This window comes from Silene latifolia, chromosome X, assembly GCF_048544455.1.
Source record: "Silene latifolia isolate original U9 population chromosome X, ASM4854445v1, whole genome shotgun sequence".
Taxonomy (NCBI): Eukaryota; Viridiplantae; Streptophyta; class Magnoliopsida; order Caryophyllales; family Caryophyllaceae; genus Silene; species Silene latifolia.
In genome coordinates, this window is record NC_133537.1 from 172,917,245 (window position 1) to 172,927,482 (window position 10,238).

A 10,238-nucleotide genomic window follows, 5' to 3' on the forward strand; every position below is an offset into this window, starting at 1 on the left:
GAACTTAAGGGAATAAATGTGTCTTATAAGGGAATTGTGGTGAAATCTAAGGTGAGATTTACGACAATAATTACCTTAAAAATTTTTTGTGAGAAGGGTTATCAGATGTGAATGATATCTTTAATATTTTTATGGGTTATATAAGAAAGATATATAGTCTGAGGTTATTGGGAAACATAGGTGTATAAGGGAAATGAGATTGATGGTTGATGCAATAACAAGGTAAGTAATGTGATTTAAAGGGTGATATTGACAATAAATTTACTGAAGTATGAGTGTGGTTTTCTAGTTGATTGTGACAGGAATAAGGTGTAGGTAAGGATAAGAAATTAAAAAAAAAAAGTTAAATGTTAATGAGAAAGATATATTATAATACGATAGAAGTGAATTTTATTTAATGAGCTTAATTTGTTTTATGTTAGTGTATTAAATTTTAGATGACTGGGGTGCCTAGAAATTTGGGTTACTAAGAGATAACTTTAGGGTGTATGTCAGTTATGAGTTACCAGGATGAGGTAAAATTTTAGATTTTGGGAATTATTAATGATAGGTATGATAACTAAAGATGAAATGTCAACGGGTGATTGAATTTAATGGTGGCAAATTGAGAATTAGAGTACGTGAATTTAAATAATGTGTTTGATAAGGGAGCAAATATTGTTTCGGAGAAAAACAATTGTTATGAATTGTTGGATTTAGTTAAGCATCAAAGATAAAATAGCCGAGCCTTGAGGATTAAATAGTAAGAGTAATGATTTGGGTTGTTAAGTAATTTTAAGATGAGTAAGATGATGAATAAGGATTGATGCGAACTTAAGGATTGTTGACAATGAGTATGATTTATGCATATGGTGTATTGAGATTGATAAGATAATAATGTTATAACTTGAAAGATTGATATTTATTACACAAGAAATTGTTATGGACTCTTGTTGAAAGAACGATGAGTGGAATGTTAGGACGAATATTTTGTAAATATAAATAAGTTGATAGTCATGGAAAGAAGTCTGGAGGATCTTGGTGAGTGTTGTGTAGTCTTTGAGGTTACGCGGACATAACCTTAATTTTAAGTAGGGTAGGATGTCATATTTCGTTCGTATCACTTCTTTATTTGTTATTTGGTTGTGTTAAGAAATGTTGGTAAGCATGATGTGATCTGTTGTAGCATTAGAGTGGACTTAAGAATTTAGTTGTTGTAAATGTTGGTGGTGCACCAGATAGCGTGTGAGTATCTGGGGGAGAGAATTGGATAAGACCACGTAGCCTGTTAATATTTGGGATTATAGTGGTGTCAAGATAGAGGTGGAACTTCGGGACGAAGTTATTTTTAAGCGAGGTAGAATGTAATACTACTGAAGTTAATGGTATATATGTTGGGTAATATGTGTAAGTGGCGTCAAAATGTGAGTTAGCAGTGATAACATTTCGATTAGCATGCAGGGTCTAGGTGGAATGGGTTTTGAGTGGTTGTTAGTATGCGCGAACTTCGAGGACGAAGTTCATTTTAAGGAGGGAAAACTGTAATACCCCTCATATTTTATGGTTATATGACCTTTGTGTGTGTGTCTAAAGTACAAGGTAGACTATGAAAGGTTAATAGGAAGCTTGCACAAATGTGCCAATTACGAAAATATGATCACTTGTTTTAGGGGTAAATTGAAACGGGAATATCTAGAGTTTTACAGTTTCTATGAGAGTGATTCAAATTGTAGGTGAAAGCTTATTGTCTTAGCTTTCCAACGCATGGTCACAAGCTTGATTCCGATCAGTAACGAAGAAATGACAGCTGTTTGAAAATCAGTGCGTAAAGCTGAACTCGCTGAGTGATGTTACGCGCTAATTAGTTTCATAATTTCGCACCTTACTATAATATTCATAATAATATAATATTATATCCCATTATTATTATGATTATTATTATTATTATTATTTATTTATTTTACCTGGCATAAATATTTTATTATAATAATATTATATCTTACAACTTATAAACTTTCCTAAAACGATACTACCTTACTACTATATATACAATAGCAAACCACAAGTTTTATTCACTTTCACAACACATAAAATATATATAGAGAGAGAGAAGGAGACTGGAGAGATAAGGAGCTTGTTCATCTTTTTTCATCTTAAGGTTAATTGGTCACGCTTTTGTGAGACGGGTTTTGTTGCTTGGATTCGTGTGCTTTGCTATTTTGATTTTGTTGAGCCGCTTTGCTATACAGGTAGGATAGCTACTCAATCACTTTAATGTTTACTTGAATGGTATTATCTAATTTTACTGGTTGAATTATTTGGAATTGTGATGGATGATATATGATTGTTGGTTGGTTGCATTGAGATATATTGTTTAATGATTACCTCAGCTTGTGACTGAGATGATTTGATTATTGACTACCTCAGCTCATGACTAAGATGCTTATATTTATTTGGTTTACCCAGCCCCATATCTGGGATGGTAAATATATTGTTTGCATATCATATCATGAGCACCTACATTGGTTTCCCTAGGCTGGTTCTGTAGGACTTGTCTCTGGGATGTTATTGAGATTACCCCGGCCAGGGATTGGCGGGATGGGCGGGAGCGTTAGAGGATTGATCATGAGCATGCATTGCATTTGCATTTGATATTGTCTTGTATTCATTTATTGTTGTTGTTTAGCTATTCCAACTCAACCTCGTTGTTGACAGTGTATTCGTGAACACCTGTGGTGAACCATAATGGGGAGCAGATTTGACAGGTACTAAAAATTAGCTGACTTAGGAGCTATGGGATGCGTGAGGACTTGGCCAATCTACCTAGAAGTCTAGACCACGTAGATTATGAGATCACTTTATTTATTTTCGCTGCGAGTTGTAATTATTTTATATTACGTTTTAGTTGATTAATTTGTAATACATATGTATTCATTAAAGTTTTTAATTTAAAGTACTTTGGTGAGTTGGTCTTTGTTATTCACTACCTCGGGAAACCGAGATGGTAACGGTCCTATTAATTTGGGAATGTCTAGCTAAAGGCTCCTAAATAAATGGGGGTGTTACAATTTGTTTTCATGAACGGCTTTTCGAGCATGATTTGTTGATTTGAAAGATGGTCGATTTCGAAAATGTTTCTTACATGTTACTTATCATGCGTATGGGTACATGTCTGTCAATACTTTTAATCCTAGATAACCCGAGATTTACTCTTATCGTACTTTCATCCTTTTGGATCATTTGGTGGTGTTGTCCTTGTTTGAGGTGATTTCGATGTTGATTCCCTTGTGGTTTCTTGAGGCAACAAGTTAGGATTGATGGTAGTTATTGGGATGTTCAAGTATGAAAGAAAAGAGCGTTTAGTATTATGAGGTTGGTAACGGAAAGTTTATTTTTGGATTATAGGCTGTTGAGGTGAAGTAACTTTGGGAATAGAGATTGTTATGACGATGTTTCTTTTGGGATTATAGGTGTTATGTTCTTTTATGTATTCAAGGAAATACTTATTGATGATAGAGGGTGATGATATGTGGCATAAGATGTATGAGGTTTCATAGTTTCACAAAGAGTGAGAGACTTAATGAGTAGATTTATCTTATGACATTATTTGGGAATATCGTGGCTTATACTCTTGACCATGGGAATTATTGCATTTTGTCTTATATTAATGGAAAAGTTACGTGAGTGGTTTATGGATCGAGGATAAAATCATGTAAACGAATTAAATGTTATCGTTGAGTTATGATTGAGGAAGATGGGAATTTTGGTGATCAAGCTCCACTTTAAGTGGAATATCATATTTGAGGAGTAAGGATCGTTAATGGCTATGAGTGAGTTATAAAAGATTTTATGATTTATCTGTTGAGGAGTTATTTACTAATCGAACCTTTTAAATGATTGTTTCAAAGAGATGAACTGTAATTTATGGACTTGTGAGATGTTAATGTTGAAGTGTTTTTGCGTTGGCTTAGTGAACCACCATGTTGACGATGATTATAATGAACCATGGTGTTCCATCTTTTGAGGGTATAGAGATTGCTATGGATTGATTCATTAATTGTAATTAGATGGAGTTCTTGAGAGTGGAAGGACATGAGAGTTGATGGTCGTGAGAGTTTATGATCTTGAAAGATGATAATCTTAGGATGTAGCGATTGTAAAGGGACAATTATATAGAGGTTTGTTGGTCCTGAGGTTTTATGGAGATGTGATTAAAGGATGTTACGAAACGGTGTTATCTTGAGTGATGATTGTACGATACTTGTAAGACCTTGGTTATCGTGCCTTATTTATCTTATCTTAAGGTATTGTCTTCGTGTAGATAAACTTGTTTTGGAGTTGTCTATCCTTGTCATCCTTGCACGTGTTAACCATACCTCTTCTATTCAAGTCTTCACACCAAAAGTTTCTTTTATACTTGTCCTTTACTTGTTCCATTTATCGTTCCTCTCTATTTGTTCTTTATTTCAACTCTAGTTCCTTCTTCTTTAAACTTTTATAATTATCCTTTTCACATTGATTTCTCTCTAAGCTTTTACTTCCGAAAGGAATGTGTTCTTTTGCCTTGTGGTATTACACGGAAATGTTTTGTTTTGGTTTGCAAATTATTTATTCTTTCATGGTAACTTGAAAACGTTTGAAATCTCTTTAGGGCTACTTGTGATCATCTTGTAGTTGAAACTTGGATCTGTTGGTGAGCAATGTTGGATACCTTGAGTTTGATGTTTGTTATTTGAGGTTAGGAACTTAGTAACGTAGTTGTATGGGAGTATGAATCGAGACACCGTATAGAGTTTTGGAGAAGGAGTATTAAAGGTCTTATACCGAGCTTATGAAAGTTTGAGGATGTTTTACCTTGAGGGTGTATAGATATTTGTTTGTTCTACGTGAGATGAAGTGTTTCATTAAGAGTATGAGTGATTAATTGAAGGACATAAAATCATACAGTCTTGTGGTGGATTTGTGATGTTGAGATGATGTTCATGGATAGTAAACTGTAACTACAATTGAGGTTATAAGCTTGTCGTTGTATGGGCATTGGTGATAAGATTTGTGTGTTGATATTACTATTCTTATGTTGATGGAAATGCGTTATCGATGGCAAGTGTGTTGTGGTACAATAGGTACTAGCTTAACAAAAGGTGTATGGTGCCTTGGGTGCTTAGGAACGTTGTGATCATATGTGTTCAAAGGAAATGATTGGGTCTTGCGAGTGCGACTTATGATTTTGTCATGAGATTGAGGTTGGATAGAATTGTGACAGTTTTGTCAGAGTATGAAGTTTGAGATTGATGATTTTGGAAACTAGATATATATCGAGAATCGTCGATGTTTATTAAAGGCTTTTGAGCTTAAGAGTTGTGAATGGTAGTAAGCACTACTCGCTTTGAGGATATTAGTGTAGGCTGGAGTAATTATAATGGCACTCGTGGATGAAAGAGTTTTCCCATTCGAAAGATACTCTTTGTTTTGAGATTATCTGTGTTGGTTTTGGTTAATGTTGATCTTGTGATGAATGGTAAACTAGAATTGGAGTATTTGTTAAAGGTTATGTGGATTTGGAGTAACAGTAACGAGTTCACAATTTTTTTTTTGATGACGAGGGGTTGAGTCCCTCCGGATCCATGCATTCCCGCACCACCACATGGGCCATGTAAGCCACCTCATTCGGGGGCTGCAGTGGCCAAGTGATCATCGCCCCAGCTGGTAGTCGAAGCCGGGACCTCTCAACTCCTGCATTTCTGCAAGTTTCAAGGTTTAACCCGGCTACCACTGGACTAACACCACTTGGTTCGAGTTCACAATTTTTAGAGGTCATATAAGTTGTTAAATGATGGTTAATGGTAGTTGGATGAGTGTTAAAATATGAGGGCTAGAAGTTGGTTTAATGGACTTTTTAGGCTTCGATGGTATGAGTTTGATGTGACTTTTGAGATTGTAAAGTGAATGGAGATGATAATAACATTGAGGATTTTGGATATTTTCTTTGGTTTGAGCTTGGATAACGATCAGAGTGCATAGCGGTTAGGATTCCGAGATGACCTTTATCGATGATCACTTGTAATTCTTACCTTCTTTTGATCTTGTCTTTAAATTTCAAGTTTCGAGGACGAAACTTCTTTTTAGGGGGATGGATTGTAACACCCCGTGTTTTATAATAATATTTTATTATATAAGTATTTTATTAAATTAATTATTTCGGAGTGTATGGATGTATTTTGGAAGTATTTATATTTATCGTCTTCGTTCTCTATTTTATTATTTCTTATTTTGACCTACCTTGAATGGGTTAAAATGTCCGTGCACAATTTTATTTTAATTTGAGAACTACTTTTCTTATTTAAGCCCTCCTAGCGTTTTAATAATACTCAATTGGTTTTGTAATCAGATAATCTATTGTATGAGCTAATGAACCCAAAACCCACTTATTAATCCTCTCTTATATAAATAAAACCTAAACCTAGCAAGTAGGTTGCTCATTCACTTGTTTAGTGCGTGTGATGCCGCCGCACGCCTATTCCTCTTCTCCTCTCTTTTGTTCTCTTTTCTCCCTTTGACTCCATTGTTGTGCATCTTTCCTTCTTCCCAATTCAAAAGAAAATTATATTTTCATAATCCTTGCTCTTATCTTTACAACATAATTATCTCCAAAATTTTTTTATGGAGATTATATGTACGGACCTTTAGACCTACGTTTTGGGTCTCTTATTTTAGTGGGTAAAGGAGAAGATGTCTCTCCTTTGACGTTTTAAAAGAGGATCTGCATGCACGACTTCTTGCACATGGGTTCATGCGTCCTTAATGGCGATTTTGGGGATATTGGCACGTGTTGGAGACAAGGATTTGATGGTCGTGTCTTTTCATGGAGTTTTCATTCTTGTTTTGCATCATTAATTGCTAAAAAGGTAACTAGGTGTTTTCCTTTAATTGCGTTTATGCGAATTGAATGTAATTTACATGATTTAATAATTGATTTGTGTAAATAGTACTTGTTTGATTGTTTACTATCATGTTAATTGTGTTGGTGTGTTTACTTTTATGTTTTTACCGTTAAATTTGCATATCGTACGTTGCTTATGCCTCGTTTTTGGGCGTTTGGTGCGCGGCTAGGGTTCACAATGGAAACCCTAGTGGCGGCTTGGTGGTAGTATATGAGAAGGCTTAGAGTTATGGCTGAACTATTATAACCTTGAGATAATGGCTCAATGTTATAGCTGGGTTGGTACAACTCTGAGGTTGTGATAAAGTTATAGGTGGAGCCGTATAACTTTCAGATTATAGCTCAATGTTATAGTTGGGCTACTATAACTTAAGTCACATGTCGATGTTATAGCTAATGCTAATGTAACATTAAGCTAATGAAGTCATTGTTATAGCTAAAGCTAATATAACATTGGGTTAGGAGGTAAGCTTATTGTTAAAGTTATAGCTGAAGTTACTATAACATTGGTTGCTTATACTCGTTTCATATGTTGTATTGTGTTCAACGTGCTATGTCCTTGTGTTGAATATGTATTTGGTAACGTTTGTTCATATGATAAGTGGGGTAGTCAGTTATACTGTAATACTCCGTATTTATAAGTCTTGGGGTACTCTATCAAGTAGCCTTAGGTACTCGATAGAGTAAGGGGGTACTCTATCAAGTAGCCTTAGGTACTCGATAGAGTAAGGGGGTACTCTATCAAGTAGCCTTAGGTACTCGATAGAGTATGGGGGTACTCTATCAAGTAGCCTTAGGCACTCGATCGAGTAAGGGGGTACTCGATCGAGTACCTTGGGTACTCGATCGAGTGTCCGGTTTTACGGGGGAGTTTTCTCGGGTTTTGTTAATTACGCGATTAAGGTATTTAAACATATTCGTAATTGTTCTAAATCACTTTTTACAAAACCTAAAACCTGTTTAAGAGAGAAAGCAACTAGTCTTCTTCCTAATCGCGTTCTTGACAATTCCCGGAGTTCAGACGGTCGGTTCGTATCGTAGTTCGTGTCGTTGGATTCCTTGCGTCGAGGGTAAGCTTTTAATATAGTTTCTATAATGTTTTGATAAGATTGATGAAACCCTAATTTAGGAATTGGGGGTTTTTATGAGTAGTATTTGAATAGTAGCATCTATGTGTTGTATGATAGGAGGAGAATTCGTAGAGGAGCCGTTTTGATACAGCTGTAGATACCGTCTGCGTGTTGTGCTTTCCAGGTAGGATTTCCTACTCAGTATTAGTCCCATAATGGGATATTGGTGATGTGCTGTAGTTAGTCGTTTGATATGATGATTGTGATTGTGATTGTGATTGTGTTTGTTGATGGTTCTCGAGATGCGTTCTCTACCGAGTGGGGTCACTTGCGGGAGTGATCTCACGCCCTAGTTTCGCCCTTCGTGGAACCCGCCACGAAAGGGGATGTGCACATTAATGGACGGGGTTATCGCTCGTACGATGAGCGGGGCTTAGGTGGGAACGGCCGCGGTCCCCCATCGCGGTGGGTCCGGTGGACGATCGATTGAGATGATGGGAGTTGGTGGTGTGTGTGTGTGTGATTGATTCATTGTCTGTTTGTCTTATTGTTGTTATCTATGTTGATTGTGTGATTAGTACCGACCCGGTGTTGTTTTGTAAAACCTGCGGTGATCCATTCGGGGATGGTGAGCGAGATATTGAAAGGTATAGAGATGAGTCTTTGGGATAGCGGGATGGCCACGACATGATGATAGAGTCTTCCGCCGTAGTTTAGCATTTCTTATTATTTCAGTTGAGAACAGATAGTTTGAATAATGTATCGTATTTTTAGTTGGTTTCATGGATTGTAACCATTCGTTAAACTATTTATAATAAACGTTGTTTCTGTTTTGTCTATTTGATTATCATACCTCGGGCGACCGAGATGGTGATGTCTTCATACCTGAGTGGTCCTGGTAAGGCACTTGGAGTATGGGGGTGTTACAAATGGTATCGTAGCGACGATCCCGAAACCTTGTAACCAATGAACTTAATGAACATAGGGAGTCAATTAAAATGAACCCGGGGTAAAAGTTGTAGGAGCTAGTGCAAAGGCTTGGGAGACGTCCTAAAGTCGCAGGGGTCGCCCTACAATTTTGAACCGGTCACATGGGATATGAGTCGGGATCGCTATGTGCATACTTTGTGTGTTGTGTATCTGTATAGTAGTATGTTGTATGAATTGATGGATGAAAGATGATAATGACGTGAATTGTATGTTGGTTGATTGTAAAGCATGAAAGTATAATTATTGATACATGTAAGTTGGCATGTTATAATTATGTAAGGAAAAGTGTTTTGTCTATATATATATAAAGCGATGTGTAAGTATACATGTTGTTGTTGTCGTGTTGAGTAAAAGTACAGAAGGTTGGGAGTGTGAATTGAACATGTGCTGGGTGAATATGTTGAACGAATATGGTGGATAAATATGTGGTATGATGGATGAATTAGTGGAAAAAGATGAATCATCGTGGTAGTAACATGTGAATAGGGGACTTGATGTCATGTATTTGTGATTTTGTTTACGAAAAGTGATAGAATAAAAACATGTGGGTAAGTCATAATTGGCAAGTTAGATAATCTATGTGCATGATGAATGTTGTTGCTTGGCTTTTGAAAATAGTAACATATGATTATGAATACTGGTTTTATGAGTTTTGGACTGGTTTTGTTTGCTTGGTTGTTGTTTAAGCTGTTTGGAAGTAAAAATCAAATAGTTATGTCGTCTGATTACAGCAAAGTTGTCTTTAAACTGTTATAACTTGAGATGCATAAATGATTTTGATGTGATTCCAATTGGAGGTGATAGCTTGTCCTTTTACGATTCTAACGATAAGTCACACGTCCAAAATGACCAAGAAATGAGTGAGTTATGACTGTTTTACGAAAACTGGACAGTGCTGAGAATTGGGGTACTCGATCGAGTATCCTTGGTACTCGATCGAGTAAGTGGGCACTCGATCGAGTACCTTAGTTACTCGATCGAGTAGCCATGGTGATTTTTTTTACGTGCTTCTGATCTTGACCTACTCGATCGAGTAAGTCCCTTACTCGATCGAGTGGCCTGTACTCGATCTAGTGACCCCTGTTTTGGGTCATATGCTTATCTTTTGACTTCGTTGCATATTATGTTTAATTCAAAGTGGTTATTTTACTTCTTTATGCATTGTTTTACATGTATGTTGGTCTTGACGCGTAAGTTACCCAATCTTGTGGTGTAGTGAGTGGCACCTGTGGTGAGTATGAGTTCGGTGGGAGGACATG